This window comes from Podarcis erhardii (genome assembly GCF_964252035.2).
Source record: "Podarcis erhardii genome assembly, chromosome: 4".
In the NCBI taxonomy this organism is placed as follows: Eukaryota; Metazoa; Chordata; class Lepidosauria; order Squamata; family Lacertidae; genus Podarcis; species Podarcis erhardii.
The window spans coordinates 17,899,619-17,915,456 of NC_138508.1; the positions used below are offsets into that span (position 1 = coordinate 17,899,619).

At 49.0% G+C, this 15,838-nt stretch overlaps 1 long non-coding RNA gene across 1 annotated transcript; it reads right to left on the reverse strand.

Annotated features, from left to right (window-relative positions):
- Positions 1-1,668: 1,668 nt before the first annotated feature.
- On the reverse strand, positions 1,669-9,460 carry LOC309340861. Its single transcript, XR_014156131.1, has 3 exons — positions 9,330-9,460; positions 9,030-9,282; positions 1,669-2,488 (listed from the first exon to the last, which is right to left on the reverse strand). It is a non-coding gene; the product is annotated as an uncharacterized lncRNA (long non-coding RNA).
- Between the last annotated feature and the right edge of the window lie 6,378 nt (positions 9,461-15,838).

Consider the following 15,838-nt stretch of genomic DNA (forward strand, 5'->3'; position numbering starts at 1 on the left):
ATACAGAGAGAGCAAACTGTAGCTCGCCTAAAAACCTTCATTTATTTATTTATCCCATCCTGTTTCCAAAGTCCTCAAAGCTGTGTTAGTTTCATATTAACCCTGTAGGTTAGGCTGAGAAACAGATGACCTGTTGCAGATTAGGAATCTGTTTAGGACTGGATATGGGAAACCCTGAACGTTGCAGCGTAAAGGCACAGTCTCAGAAAAGGGCTGTAGCTCAGAGTTAGAGCATCTCTTAAAATGCAGGGAGTCCCAGGTTCTCAGTGTCTGAAACCCTGGAGAGCAGCTGCCAACCAGAGTAGACAATACTGAACTGGTTATGGTCTGAATCAGTATAAGGCAACTTCACGTGTCCTTTGCCTTTCTCTGATCTATTTTGCACATTGTGGTTAGCTAGAGCCAGTGTGGTGTAGTGGTTAAGAGCGGTAGTCTCGTAATCTGGTGAACCGGGTTCACTTCCCCACTCCTCCACATGCAGCTGCTGGGTGACCTTGGGCTAGTCACACTTCTCTGAAGTCTCTCAGCCCCACTCACCTCACAGAGTGTTTGTTGTGGAGGAGGAAGGGAAAGGAGAATGTTAGCCGCTCTGAGACTCCTTCGGGTAGTGATAAAGCAGGATATCAAATCCAAACTCTAGAGTATGGCTTTTTATTATAAATACAGTTTTCTTGACTTCCATTATATGACAATTGGGTGGGGGGAGAGAAATGCGAAAACAAAATCCCAGCTTACCCACCTCCCACCTCCAAGACGGATCACTCTATTTAAGTTTGCCAAAATCCAGTCTGTGATTTGGGTGGTTGCCAATCTGCTGGGGCTCCGATGAACATTGCTCCCCTGAAGCTGCTATTTGCATTGCATTTCCCCCCCTGTAAAGTGGCCAGATGGCTTATTAATGGGCGGTATCATCAAAATGATGTGAATCACTAAATAAAATAATCTATTTCCTCCCAGTTCAAAGAGCAGCTTCAAATGAAGGCAGCAGGCTAGGAAAGGGTAAATCCCCCCTCCGCATCTGCTACAATCCCAGTAATTTTCAGCCCCCAGCCACTCCTATTTGCAGTTTTGAAAAATGTGCCGCATTAAATACAAACAAAAGCATTTACCTTGTGATCCTGAAGTTGGGTGCAGGGGTGGTGGTGTGTGGGGAGGTAAAGCTGGGTGCATTTTAACCCACCCATTCAAAGCCCAATTTATTAAGCCACTCTTCATTCACCCAAAGGCCCCAGAGAGATTCACAACAAATTAAAGTACAACATTAAGAAATTGCCCACCTCTGCCCATTTTGAAGGTGCTTATGGCGATCACACAGGGTCCCCGGATGTTTAATGGTCTATTGATCCCTGTGCCACCACTGCGCTCGCTTCCCCGCTGCCACCAACCAGTTACTCTCTGGTAAAACAATGAGTCCAGTCAGTTGTTAAAAGTGAATAAAAAAAACAAGTTTATTTTACAAACATTAACAAGTTTATGGTTTCTCAGATAATATTCTTGTCACTTTCTTAACTTTAGTTTCGTTACTGGCCTAGACCTTCCTAATACCTTTTGACTGATTATCTCAACTGTTTGATTGACACCTCTTAACAGATTCTCTCACTCTCTCACATCAGACTAGCCCAACCCACAGACTTATCCCTTCTCTGACTTCTTGACAGCTCTAACTCCTCCCCTTAGGTTCCTATTGCTTAGTTATTTTACAGTTAGTTAACCCTTTCCTCCTGAACCCAGTATGATGTCACACACCTAGGAGGGCAAACGCCACAGTGCTTTTCCTCAAACAACGTCTTTCTTCCCATTGGAAACAAGGGGAGGGAAAGATTTGGGCCAGGCAGCTGAGACACCTCGGAGTACAAATCACTTTGTTGTGAGGGAGGAAGGGAAAGGAGAATGTTAGCCGCTTTGAGACTCCTTCGGGTAGTGATAAAGCAGGATATCAAATCCAAACTCCTCTTCTTCTTCACTTGCTACTCTTCCTGACATACACTCTGGAGTCCCACCAGTGTTGGTTGGGACAGAATTTCGCAGTGGCAGGGAGGAGAGGTTTGATATTCGTTCTACCTCTCTGGTGCCAGACTCTCTGAGGTTTGAGAGCGAGATCTGATATCCCACAGTCATCTCTGGGATGCGATCACAGGGGCCATGGAATTGCAGCCTCAATGGTGCTCCAAGTTTGTTCTCCTGTTTCTAACTGTCAAGCCTTATGTAGAAAGGAAGGGAGTGCTGGACTGTTGTTTTTGGAGACTAATACAGAGTTGGCGTAGCACCTCTCTGCAGAATTGCTTCCTGCCAAACATATACATTTGTGAATCAAGAAGTATTATTGCAAGACTTCTTTTACATTGCCCGTAGTTCCTTCGACAAAGGAAATGAATCCCATTAAGCTGTCAAGAAACTTCTTACCGCACTTTGGAAAAAATGGAGAATGGCTTGAATACAGAAATGTAGAAAGGCAGTATTCAAAATTAAAAACGAAATGAAATAATACCTGTCAGGGTTTCTGGGAGAAGTGAGGAGATGGCAGAGGAGACGGAAAGCGAGTGGGAGGAGGGAGAGAGAGACGAGGAAGAAGATGACGGAATTCGAAGGGAATCTATGAGCCTAAGCAGTGAGTCAGAGGATTCCCAAAAGGGAGCTAGCATGATCAGGCGAAAAGCAGGAGAAGAGAGAAGCTGTGAAAAGTCAGGAAAGGAGGGGAGAAAGCCCAGTGAAGCACAGACGCTGTCAGAGGGGTCTCAGCCGGAACGGAGTAAAGGGGGTGGAGTTGTCAGCCTCTCGGAGGGAGGAGGAACAGGAGAAAACAGAGAGAGGGGGTTGGAGCAAGGTGTTCAGCCGGAAAGGGGAGAGAGTGGAACAGGGGGCAGTATAGAGGACGAAGGAAAGGTCAAAAGCAACGTACGCGCGCCAAGTTCAAACATAGAGGCGCGCGGAAGTGGGGAAAGCTCAGAGGAGGAGCCCGGCCCCAAAGCCAGAAGGAGGGGGCAGGAGGCGGCAGAGGATTCAGCCTCAGGCGAATCCCGGAAAGAGAGAACCCAGGGGGGCAGAAAGACCCTGCGGAAAAGAAAGGAGAGGAAGAGGTGGTCTAGAGCCAGGCTATTAAGTTGGTGTGGAGGAGGGGAGGAGTCAGAGGGGGACTTCGGCGGTCTAACGTGACAGACGTACAGCCACAATGCTGAACTGTGAAAGAAGCAATTATCTTCAATAAACTTTTCCTGTAAGTAAACTATAACGGAGTAAGGTCTCTCGTGAGCTGGGACCCACCTGGGTGGCTGTGACAGAAAGTCCCCCTCTCTCAAAGCAAAAATTTTTTTTTGCGAAGCTCACGAACGGGGCAGCCATGAGTGCTGAGGAACAGCTGGCTGCACTCCGGGATCAGATTACCACTCTCACAACGGCAGTCATTGCTTCGCAGAAGAAGAATGCTGACTTGGAGAAAGCGTGCCAGGATTTGCAAGCAAGGTGGGAAAATGCGGACAAGGCGGGGACCCCGGGCTCCAGAGCGGAGGGCATTGCGCTTGGAAGGAGGGGGGGTGCCCTAGTTTCGCATTTTAATGGCAACTTGCAAGACTATCCCAACTTCAGGGCAGATGTCGTGTATGCACTGCATTTACTCCGTCATGATTTTAGAGATGAGGAGGAGAGAGTGGGATTTATTGTTTCGCACCTGCATGGGGAGGCCAGGGCTTGGCTACGCAATCTGTGGCGCGAAGATGGACCAGCCCGTCGCAATGCAGATGCGTTTATCAAGGCAATGGATGCTTGTTTTCAATCCTCTGTGGATAAGGACATTGCGCGCCGGCAGATGCACGGGCTGAGGCAGGGGAGAGCCACTGTACGCCAATATCATTCTAAATTTTTTGCATTGCTCACCGCCTTAGATTGGCCGAAGGACAGTCTACCGGTCAGGGATCTTTTTTGGGAGGGATTGAGCCCCTCCGTCAAGGATGAGATCGCAAGGGGGGACAGACCCCAGACCCTGGAAGACGTGGTGCAACGGGCTTTGGCTATAGGAATTCGACATGAGGGACGTCCGTGGCACGAGGAGGGGGGGCCCCAAGCGCGCGCGCAAGCAAAAGCTCTCCCTTTTGTGCACAGGGATTTCAGCCGTGCGCACCCCTCACCAATGGGGAAGGAAGGCGAGGAGCCAATGGAGATTGGTGGTGCTAGGGCTCAAAAGCCATCCCAGAGCCCCATCCCTGCTGCAGCCAAAGCGAAGCCTCCTAGAGGGACCAGGAAGTGTTACATCTGCGACAGTGCACACCATATGGCGAAAGAGTGCCCCCAGAGGCTCCAGAAGCACACTGCAGCACTAGCAACTGTGACAGCAGAGGTGCAATCAGAGGAGCAGCTTCAGGGAAACTGCAGTGCCTGGCTGGAAGCAGAGCTACTGGGGCTCAGCCAGGCGGATCTGTAGAGAAGTCCCCAGCATCCTTGCAGCGCATGGACCCTTTACCTCCCAAACCAGCAGTTTTACTCACAGCAACACTCCAGCTGCCTGATGGGCGACTTCTCGAGGTTCCAACAACCATCGATTCGGGAAGCAACGCCGATTTCGTGGGATTACAGTTCGTCAAGCAGCATAACATAGCGCTCCTGCCTGCAACGACGCCTCTGAACGTGGTCACGGTAGACGGCAGGAAGTTGCTGGGGGGGCAAGTGGTGCAGCAAACCCCTCCCATGATGATGCAAATTGGAGACCATCGAGAGCTTATTAGTTTCAATGTCACCCACTTATCGGACACGCCCATCGTGTTGGGCATGAGTTGGCTGGACAGGCACAGTCCCGCGGTTGCTTGGTACCAGAGGCAGATCACCTTTTGTTCATCGTATTGCGCCCAGAATTGCATCCAAACCGATCAAGGAGGAGAAGCCGAACAGCAGCTGCATCTGAGTATGGTGCAAGCGGTTCCTCACAAGTACGCGGAGTTCTTGGAGGTTTTCTGCGAAAAGGAAGCTGACAAATTGCCGCCTCACAGACCTTACGACTGCGCGATTGACTTAGTGCCAGGCGCGCAGTTGCCAACTGCCAAGCTGTACTCCATGTCGGAAGACGAGCTGCAAGAGCTTCGGGAGTTCATAGAACACAACCTCAAGCGCGGATTCATCCAGGAATCTAAAGCAGCGGGAGGCAGTCCTGTTTTCTTTGTGAAAAAGAAAGACACGCCCCAGAAGAGGCTCATTGTGGACTACCGGTTCATAAACAGACTAACTAAGCCCAAGGCCTTCCCCATGCCCAAAATTGACGACCTTTTGGCTACAGTCAGGAGGGGGAAGATTTTTACCAAGCTGGATTTACGTGGAGCTTACAACCTCATCCGCATCAGGAAGGGCGACGAGTGGAAGACGGCCATGTTCACTCCTTTGGGCACGTACGAATACAGAGTTATGCCCTTCGGTCTACAAAATGGCAGCCATGTTTTCCAAGCATTCATGCATCACGTCCTGGCAGGTCTCCTCTACAAGAAGTGTGTCTGTTTTCTCGACGATATCCTGATTTTCTCGGAATCGCCAGAGGATCACGATAAGGACGTGAAGGAAGTTCTGCAGAGGCTGAAGGAACACAGGCTGTACGCCAAGTTGGAGAAGTGCCAGTTTGATGTGAGAGAGGTAGATTTCCTTGGCTACAAGCTGTCCGACGAGGGACTGGCCATGGACAAGACTAAAGTCCAAGCGCTGTTGGACTGGAAGAGCCCTCGAAATCGGAAGGAGGTCCAGAGGTTCATCGGCTTTGCCAATTTTTATCGCAAGTTTATTAAAGGTTTTGCAAACGCGACGGCGGCAATCACTGACACCCTCAGTTCCAAGAAGAAGAAGTTCGTCTGGACCGAACAAGCAGAGCGATCCTTTCGGAAGCTTAAAAGCCTTTTCGCCTCCGAGGAGCAGCTGCTGCACGTGAATCCTGGCAGGCCCATGCGGGTAGAGACAGATGCATCAGACAGAGCAGTTGGGGCCGTCCTCTTGCAAGAGGATTCGCAAGGCAACTGGAGACCGGGTGCATTCTACTCCCGGAAGCTCAGCAAGACGGAGCGCAACTACACCATATGGGACAGGGAGTTGTTGGCCATTCATGCAGCTTTCAAAGCGTGGCGACACTTCTTGATAGGAGCCAAGCACACGGTGCAGGTCCGCACGGATCACAAGAACTTGGAGTATTGGCGGACGGCTAAATTGCAAACCCAACGACACATGCGCTGGGCGGAATTCTTTGCGGATTTCGATTTCAAAATAGAATACATCCCTGGAGACTCCAATGTTATAGCAGACGCGCTGTCCCGAAAGCCTCAATACCTGGAGGAAGTAGCTCCAATCGCAGCAAAGTACATTTTCGCACCGCAGGCGTGGACGTGCGCTACCATCGCAGTCGACCTGGACGCGGTGCGACGCGCGCTGCAAGAGGATCAGTTTGCACAATCCAAGATGGAGGAGCTCCGCAGAGGGTCGCCTGACAACAATGAGTTTCAGTTGCAGGATGGACTTTTGACTCGCAAGGGCGCCCTTTACGTGCCCACCGACGAGCTTCGCGCCACGGTTTTGCAACAATTGCACGATGCCCCGAGTGCGGGCCATTTCGGCAAAGAGAAGACGATGGAGTTGGTGGCAAGGGACTTTTGGTGGCCCCAGATGAGAGGAGAGGTGGCGGACTACGTAGCCAGGTGCGATATCTGCCAGAGGTCCAAACCAGTGCATCGGAAGCAGGCGGGATTGTTAGAACCGCTGGAGACACCGCAGCAACCGTGGGAGAGGGTAGCGTTGGACTTTGTTACAGACCTGCCCAGCTCCAGAGGTAAGACGGCGGTGTTAGTGGTTGTGGACTTGTTCACCAAGATGGCGCACTTCATTCCTTGTGCCAAGGTGGCGACGGCAGAACAGACCGCAAAGCTCTTCATCGATCACGTCTTCAGAGTGCATGGACTACCGCAGTCCGTCTTGTCCGACAGGGGGCGCCAATTTGTTTCCACTTTCTGGCGGAAGCTTCTGGGCATCTTGCACGTCAAGATCAACCTGACGTCGGCGAGGCATCCACAGACCAACGGTCAAGCGGAGAGGGTCAACGCGATCATGCAGCAGTACCTACGGTGTTACGCCAACCAGCGACCCGCGGCGTGGGTGGACTACCTGCCGATGGCTGAGTTCGCCTACAACAACACGAAGCACGCATCCACCGGGGTGACGCCTTTCTTCGCGAACTATGGACGTCATCCCAGAACCTTCCCGAGCTTTACAGCACCTGAAGGGGGGGGACCTCAAAATGCCGACCAGTTTGCAGCAGAGTTGCAAGAGGTGCACGAGGAGCTGCGGAGACATTTGGAGCTGGCAAAGCAGGCGTATAAGGTGCAAGCCGATAAACACAGAAGGGCGGGGGAAGACATTCAGGTTGGGGACTGGGTATGGTTAGCAGCCCACGCGATGCCGGCCAAGTCGTTGGCCAAAAAGAAGTTAGAACACAGGCAGCTAGGACCATATCAAGTTGAGGCTAAGATCAATCCGGTGGCTTTTCGCCTAGCCCTTCCGGAGGGCTCCAGGGTGCACCCGGTCTTTCATAGGTCGGTGCTCACTCCCTACAAAGCCCCACACAGGTTTCAAGAGTCAGGAGCACCTCCAGAGCCACGTAGAAGGGCGCCTGAGGGAGGGGAGTCGCCAAGACCAGAACCTCTTAATGAGGTCACAGAGATACTGGATTCACGATGGGGGGAGGAGGGAGTTGAATATTTTCTCGCCAGGGAAGGCACTCCAGTCTCTGCAAATAGCTGGGTGCCGGGTTACGCTTTGGACGAACCCCTGTTGAAGGAGGAGTTTCATGCAATTTTTCCGCACAAACCCATGCCCGAGGAGTATTTTGATGATTGGCTTTTCACGCCCACTTTGTCGGGCAGCACGTTCGGGGGTTTCTCCTCGCCCGAGGGCTCTACGCCCAAAACAAGCCCGACCAGGGATCCCCGCCTGGGGGGGGGAGAGACAAACCCTTATTGGTGGGTGGATCAGCCAAGGGAGGTATGGAGTCAGAGGTGGATGATAGGTCCTTGGCAGGCAGCGCCAGGAGAAGCAGTGAGGGAGGAAGAGACTGTGATGCCTTCAGGGGGGGAACCCGAGTTCGAACACACGTATACGGAGCTGCCAGAGGAGAAGATTGACGTGGACACCCGGTATCCTGAACCGACCCAGGAAGAACCACATTTCCCTCAACCTGCACCCAGCGACCGGGAGGGGGGAAGGGGGGGCTTCGAGGGGGGGATGGATGTCAGGGTTTCTGGGAGAAGTGAGGAGATGGCAGAGGAGACGGAAAGCGAGTGGGAGGAGGGAGAGAGAGACGAGGAAGAAGATGACGGAATTCGAAGGGAATCTATGAGCCTAAGCAGTGAGTCAGAGGATTCCCAAAAGGGAGCTAGCATGATCAGGCGAAAAGCAGGAGAAGAGAGAAGCTGTGAAAAGTCAGGAAAGGAGGGGAGAAAGCCCAGTGAAGCACAGACGCTGTCAGAGGGGTCTCAGCCGGAACGGAGTAAAGGGGGTGGAGTTGTCAGCCTCTCGGAGGGAGGAGGAACAGGAGAAAACAGAGAGAGGGGGTTGGAGCAAGGTGTTCAGCCGGAAAGGGGAGAGAGTGGAACAGGGGGCAGTATAGAGGACGAAGGAAAGGTCAAAAGCAACGTACGCGCGCCAAGTTCAAACATAGAGGCGCGCGGAAGTGGGGAAAGCTCAGAGGAGGAGCCCGGCCCCAAAGCCAGAAGGAGGGGGCAGGAGGCGGCAGAGGATTCAGCCTCAGGCGAATCCCGGAAAGAGAGAACCCAGGGGGGCAGAAAGACCCTGCGGAAAAGAAAGGAGAGGAAGAGGTGGTCTAGAGCCAGGCTATTAAGTTGGTGTGGAGGAGGGGAGGAGTCAGAGGGGGACTTCGGCGGTCTAACGTGACAGACGTACAGCCACAATGCTGAACTGTGAAAGAAGCAATTATCTTCAATAAACTTTTCCTGTAAGTAAACTATAACGGAGTAAGGTCTCTCGTGAGCTGGGACCCACCTGGGTGGCTGTGACAATACCTTTGAATTAGGATGGCACATTATCTTTCTCCCAGGTTACATTGTACTGAAACATTAGAGCCAACTTATGCTCTCAGAGCTCAGCTATAACAAAGACTCTTGTGAAGAAAAATTAGTTTATGCACTACTGAAAATAAAAGGTCTTTATGTAAAAATAAATGTTTCCTGAAAGGAGTGTTCATATTTGAAGAACAATGTTGACCTACTTAAAGACACTGAGAACATGTGCAGTGATAAGTTGTTATATATAAAACTGTTGCACATGCCTTGCGCAAATCTCTCAGGCATTGCATTTGCTACATACAGAAAAGTGTGACCAACAGATAGGAATGTAAAGAGGCAGCGATTTCTGCCATGACGCGGGTTCATCGCCATCATTGCTGTTTCCATTCTGCTACAGTTGGGCTTCTGCTAAAACCTCAGTTATTCATCTTGCTATTCCCTATGGCCAAATTTCATGTAACAAATTAGCTACATAATTTAAATGCATTTCAATGGAAGGGATATATATACAGTGGTACCTCGGGTTAAGTACTTAATTCGTTCCGGAGGTCCGTACTTAACCTGAAACTGTTCTTAACTTTAGGTAATGGGGCCTCCTGCTGCTGCCGTGCCGCCAGAGCATGATTTCTGTTCTCATCCTGAAGCAAAGTTCTTAACCTGAAGCACTATTTCTGGGTTAGCGGAGTCTGTAACTTGAAGCGTATGTAACCCGAGGTACCACTGTATATATTAAAAAACCATGCACGAAATAATGTAATTAATTACCTAACATTAGTGGACTTAAAACAATGGTACTGAATACAACTGATATTTGTTCGGATGATTTCCGTTCGTGACCTCATTTTCTGTTCCCATTTTCCAATGGAATTCTCCCTACCAGTACCAGCCATTCCAGACTTATTCCAGTCAAATCAGTTCATACAACAACACCGTTTCTCTGATTCAGCTCACACCGGCCATATGAAAGGCCTGCATACACAAGACCCTAAAAACCTCTTGGCAAGCTGTTTAGGACAGCAAGAATGAAAGTTTCCTTGTCACCCCTCCTTAAAGAGGTGACTACACTAAATACAAAGGGTGCTGCCCCAAGCATCACAACACATACATTGGGAAACTTGAACAGCCTGCATCTATGAACTCTGCTAAGTCTCTGTGTATGTATTTTTCCAAAAGGGCATTTTCACTAAATCGCACATTGGGCAAAACTTGATGGCAACCAGAGCCGAACGATGACTGCAATAATAATGGTGAGAGCTTGCAGCTCTGTGTTAGCACTCATAAATAAGGTCCAGGGTTCAGTTAAAGGATCTTGGCAGGATTTAAAAACCTTTGCAGGAGATCATGGAGTGCCACTGCCAGTCATGGGAGACAATAATCAGTTACGTAGGACAAGAGACCTATGTACCAAGGTGTCTTGTCCTATGTAACTATGGCACCAAGACAAATCGGAGCAGCGCCTGCAATATTTGGGCAGACTCATATGGGCGAAGGTGGTCCTCTAGATACCATGTGATGCTGTTAAGCAGGTTTATATGGCTAGAGATAGCTCCAAGGTTGAGGGCGCATCATAGTGCCTCTGATATGTCCCCGAAGTGAGAGCTGGACCATAAAGAAGGCTGATCGCCAAAGAATTGGTGCTGAAGGAGACTCTTGAGGGTCCCATGGACTGCAAGAAGATCAAACCTATCCATTCTGAAGGAAATCAGTCCTGAGTGCTCACTGGAAGGACAGATCCTGAAGCTGAGGCTCCAATACTTTGGCCACCTCATGAGAAGAGAAGACTCCCTGGAAAAGACCCTGATGTTGGGAAAGATGGAGGGCACAAGGAGAAGGGGACGACAGAGGACTAGATGGTTGGGCAGTGTTCTCAAAGCTACCAGCATGAGTTTGACCAAACTGTGGGAGGCAGTGGAAGACAGAAGTGCCTGGCGTGCTCTGGTCCATGGAGTCACGAAGAGTCGGACACGACTAAACGACTAAACAACTCCAGGTAGGTAGCCAGTGTAAGGCTTACCTGGCAATGGCGGAGGTCAGCAACAGAACAGGCAGCACCAGGCAGGTGGGTTTAGCCACCATTTTTATTTCCCACAATGCCCCAGAGGAACGCTACATCAAGGCATTGTGGGAAACGAAAACGAAGGCGAGAGCCAGCTTCCTAGTGCTGCTTTAAAACCTAAGGCAGGAAACATGAAAGCAGGAGTCCATTTTGCATGGCTATATGTTCAAAATTCTTTTAACGTTTAGCTAAGCCACGACAGGATAACTGAGCGCCGTCATTGCTGCCCTAATCTTTGCAACTGCGGCATTCAGGGAGCAATTCAAGGAGCTCAGAATAATGCCGATATTTCAAGCAGGTGGGTTTTCACAGTGGAGGGACAAGGAATCCTTTTCATCATGGTTTTGCTACGTGTTCCAAGCCCTTTGTGAACACCGGGAACGATTCAGCCCTGCCTTCGTTCTGTACAAGATGAACTGTGGTAATGGGGACATCAAAGACTTGCACATAGGGAAACTCCAGGAGGTAATTAGGAACCACTAGAGAGGAACAAACGGCAAAGGAAAAGAAAATGATCAAGTATGTGAACGTTGTCAAGCCAGAAATCTTATATCAAGACGTGATACAGCTGGGAGGTGTCAGTGAACTTGCACAGAAATTGAGAAACAATTTCAGTCAATTACTGGAGAGTTGCGGAGGCTAGAGTTAAGTAAATGGGTTATCTAAGGTCCAGCGTTAAAAAACGGGGAAGTTATTATTGCTAATGATTCGTTTTTCCAAGCGAAAGGTCCAGCTAACTAGAGGTGCAATGCTATTGCCCTTTGGAGTGAATCTCATGGGCCATAGGATGCATCTGATATTCCCCTCCTATGTCAGAGACAGGGCTTTTATGCCAAAAAAGAGAGAAATCTGATATTGGCCCTCCTGCCCCTGTTAGAGCTGAGAGCAAAGGAGTGGGTGATCATTCAGCCACAAGCACGGGCAGAACCAGGAAGCGGCTCGTGAAACACTGGATTGTCAAATGCACGCCATCTTATTACACTGGTGGATCCAGAAGGTGATGACCAAAAAGGATTAAGATATGGATCTGTACAAACTAAGAACACCAGGCCAAAGGCCCATCAAGTCCAACACTCTGTTCCAACCAGTGTCCAAACCAGACACCCTTGGGAAGCCAGCAAGCAGAAACAGAGTCCAACAGCATTTTCCCCACTTGTGATTCCCAAAAGTGGTATTCAGATGTATCCTGCCTCTGATAGGCATCACCTGCTCAGTAACCTTGTCCTCCAAGAAAATTGTCTAATCATCTTTTAAATGATTTGGTAGAATATCACTGCATATTTGGGGAGAAATTCCATAGTTCACACTATTTTATTATTATTAGTTGTACCCGCTCCACCTGACTGGGTTGCCCCAACCACTCTGGGCAGCTTCCAGCATATATAAAAACATAATACGAACATTAGACATGAAAAACTTCCTTTTAGATGTCTTTTAAAGATAGGATAGCTACTTATTTCCTTGACATCTGATGGGAGGATGTTCCACAGGGCAGGTGCCACTACCAAGAAGGCCCTCTGCCTGGTTCCCGGTAACCTCACTTCTTGCAGTGAGGGAACCATCAAAAGGCCCTTGGAGCTGGACCTCAGTGTCCGGGCTGAATGATGGGGGTGGAGATGCTCCTTCAGGTATACAGGACTGAGGCCATTTAGGGCTTTAAAGGTCAGCACCAACACTTTGAATTGTGCTTGGAAACGTACCGGGAGCCAATGTAGGTCTTGCAATTCTATATACAGAAAGTGTTGATCTGATGTGTAGAGATATTTCCTATTCTAATTAGATCAGGGGGTTCTGGAAGCTTCTCTTTGTGAAAGAAACTTAATGATGTTTGGGTTATTCCTTCAGAGAAGCTGAGTACAGCTGGTTTAAACTGGTTCTGTTATCTCTTTCTGTCAAGGTCATGCTGACTATAATAGTGAGGCCAGAAGGAGCCTGGGTTTCATTCTCTCTCTGTCTCTCTTTCGTACTGGTGTGGTGTACTGTATATAGTGTTCAGGTTTAGACTATAAGATATTGTAAGTTAGGTCTGCTGCAACTGGATTTCTTATGGACAGTGCCAATCCTGATTGTATTGGATTTGTGACCATTATGCTCATTTGCCTTCAGTAGCAGTAAAGCGCTGCTAGATGAAACGCCTCTGGTCTATTTTTGGGGAATCCTGCAACGTGTTTAAGTTTTGACTCTGTTAACTGTACATTGGAATCTCCTCTGGATCAATAATGAGTAGCAATTTAAATGACAGTTATATGGTCCCGGCAGCTGCTCCCAGTCTAGCTGCCGCATTCTGGATTAGTTGTGGTTTCTGAGTCACCTTCAAAGGTAGCCCCAAGTAGAGCGCATTGCAGTAGTCCAAGCTGCCCATGCCCTGTGTGAAGAAGGACTTTCTTTTCCCTGTCCTCAATCTTCCTGAATTCAGCTTCACTAGGTGGCCAACAAGTTGCGTGTCGAGGTCCCCAGGGCCACCCCAATAACTCACACATCACACCAATATTTTTGTTTAAGGTTTTTGGCATAATTTTGGCCACAACTTTATTAAAATACAAACATGTGAGTGGTTGCTTAGGCATTGGTTGAGACTAGCTGCCCCCACCGTGGGGGACAGTCTGACATTCTGCACGCCTGCGAAAGTCAGAAAAGGGGAATACACTTGGGGCTAGCGACGGAGCAGGGAACCTGCCCTCAGCCCACCCCAAATGCAGCCAGGAGCTCTTGCAGTGGCCCGAGCCCCCTTGACAGGGTGGACAAGCAATAGTTAGCCCCCAATTCCTTTAACAGAATCCCTTACAGCAGCAGCATTAGAGGGGCAGGCACAGCCAATCCATGCCCCTCAACCAACCAAACCATAAACCAATGCCTAACCGCAACCTTACAAGTTGTGACGATTTGCTACGCAATAGGCAAAAACCAAATGGCCCCAGCCAATCAGCCAGATGGACAAAATTCCTACCAGGCCCCTGCCCCAAGAGCAGACGATCCCATGACAGGCATAGCAAGCTCAAGCGAACAACCCTAATTCGGGGGGGGGCAATCTGATGCACGGGCGAAAAGAGGAAGCCCTAGCCTTGTGCAAGGAGTTTTAGCATTTCTGGCTGTCAATCAACAAATGGCAAATTTAACTTCTTCCCAATGACAAAGGAAGCCCAATCGCATCAGTGGCCAACGGTCAATTAGCCTGCCCCACAACTTTGGAATGTCCTGGCGGCCCCCACCACAACACATGCTCTCCATGAAGGAGAACAGGCTTTTTAGTACTATGAAAGCAGAAGAGAACTTTTTCTACCCACTTTCTGCACACCACGCATAATATTAAACACCTCCATTTTTCTAAACTGAAAAAAGTACAAATTCCTCATAAGGGAGTTGCTTGATCTTTTTGATTCCTCTGTTTGGAACCTTTTCCAGCTCCTTTTTGAAGTGAGGTTACCAGAACGGTACACAGTGTTCCGAGTGCGGTCAAAGGCCAGTGTTGCTTGTCTGCAAATGCTGTAGGGGGAACCCTTTGTAAGTTCATAAGAATGGTTTTCATTTTTCCCCTCTTTAGGGATGCAAGGCCATACAGAAACTCTGATGAGCTGGAACCTCCTGCGTCAGGTTAGCAAAGGACAGGGAGGCAGCCCAGAACTATCTGGGCAACTTGGAATGCGATGCATTTTTGACAGCGTTTAGCGACTCTCTCTCTCGAAAATGATTTGTGGAGCAGTGCTATACAGAAATAATAACTGGGAGATAAAACTAATGAGTACCTGCAGGAGATAGCTTTTACAGTCAAGGAGAGATGTACTCAGAAAGGGATATGACCCAGCTTCAATAAGACACCTGAAGGTAACTACAGGAAATACGGGTAGAGTATTGTATTATTCAAAAGGTAAATCCAGGGGTTGGCAGGCAAAGAGCAATAACCTGGAGCGGATGCTGACTCGGAGCGTGAAGGAGACTTGCACAGGAGAAAGGGCAAAAATAATAGACGAGTAATGGTTATTAATTATGTTCCTAATTACACCCTTCCTCCAAGGAACCTCCTTTTTATTTCGTTTTAAATTTGTGTACGCGGCTACACTCAAGGTGCCTTACAAGACAAAGAAATTACAAAGCATGGACAACAACAGTCCTGTGAGGGGGGGTGGGTTAGGCCGACAGATCATGACTTACTGAAGGTCACCCATTTGGCTTCGCGGTCAAGTAGGGATTAGAAACCAGGTCTCTCCAGCTATGCTACAGTATTCTATCTAGTACACCAGTGTTTCTCAGTGTTGGACTACAACTCCCATCATCCCTGACCACTGTTCCTACTAGCTAGGGCTGATGGGAGTTGTAGTCCCAACAGCAGCTGGAGACCCTAGGTTGAGAATTGCTGCACTATACCATGCAGGTTCACACCGTGATTTCTAAACTGTGTGCCGTTACAAACAGATTCAGATGAAGGTTCCATTCTCTCCGTAAAACCCCTTTCTCTAAGCCTGTGTCTAGACCAAGAGGCATCCCTTGATAAACGACTCGTAACAATTCAGTGGGTGGGCTCCTTAAAGGCTGGGCAATTCCTGTTTTGATTGGATTATTTCTACCCTATTTTCCCCTTTGTGGACCCATAAAGTGAACTATAGGATCAAATCGTAAGAGCCCCATGCATACTGATGGCACATCATTTACGGAAAATGAGATATAATGAGTTGGGGGGGGATCTTTAAAATAACCTTTTATTTAAAAAAAAAACCAGGAAAAGAAAGGGGGAAATCACCAGTGCCCCATATAG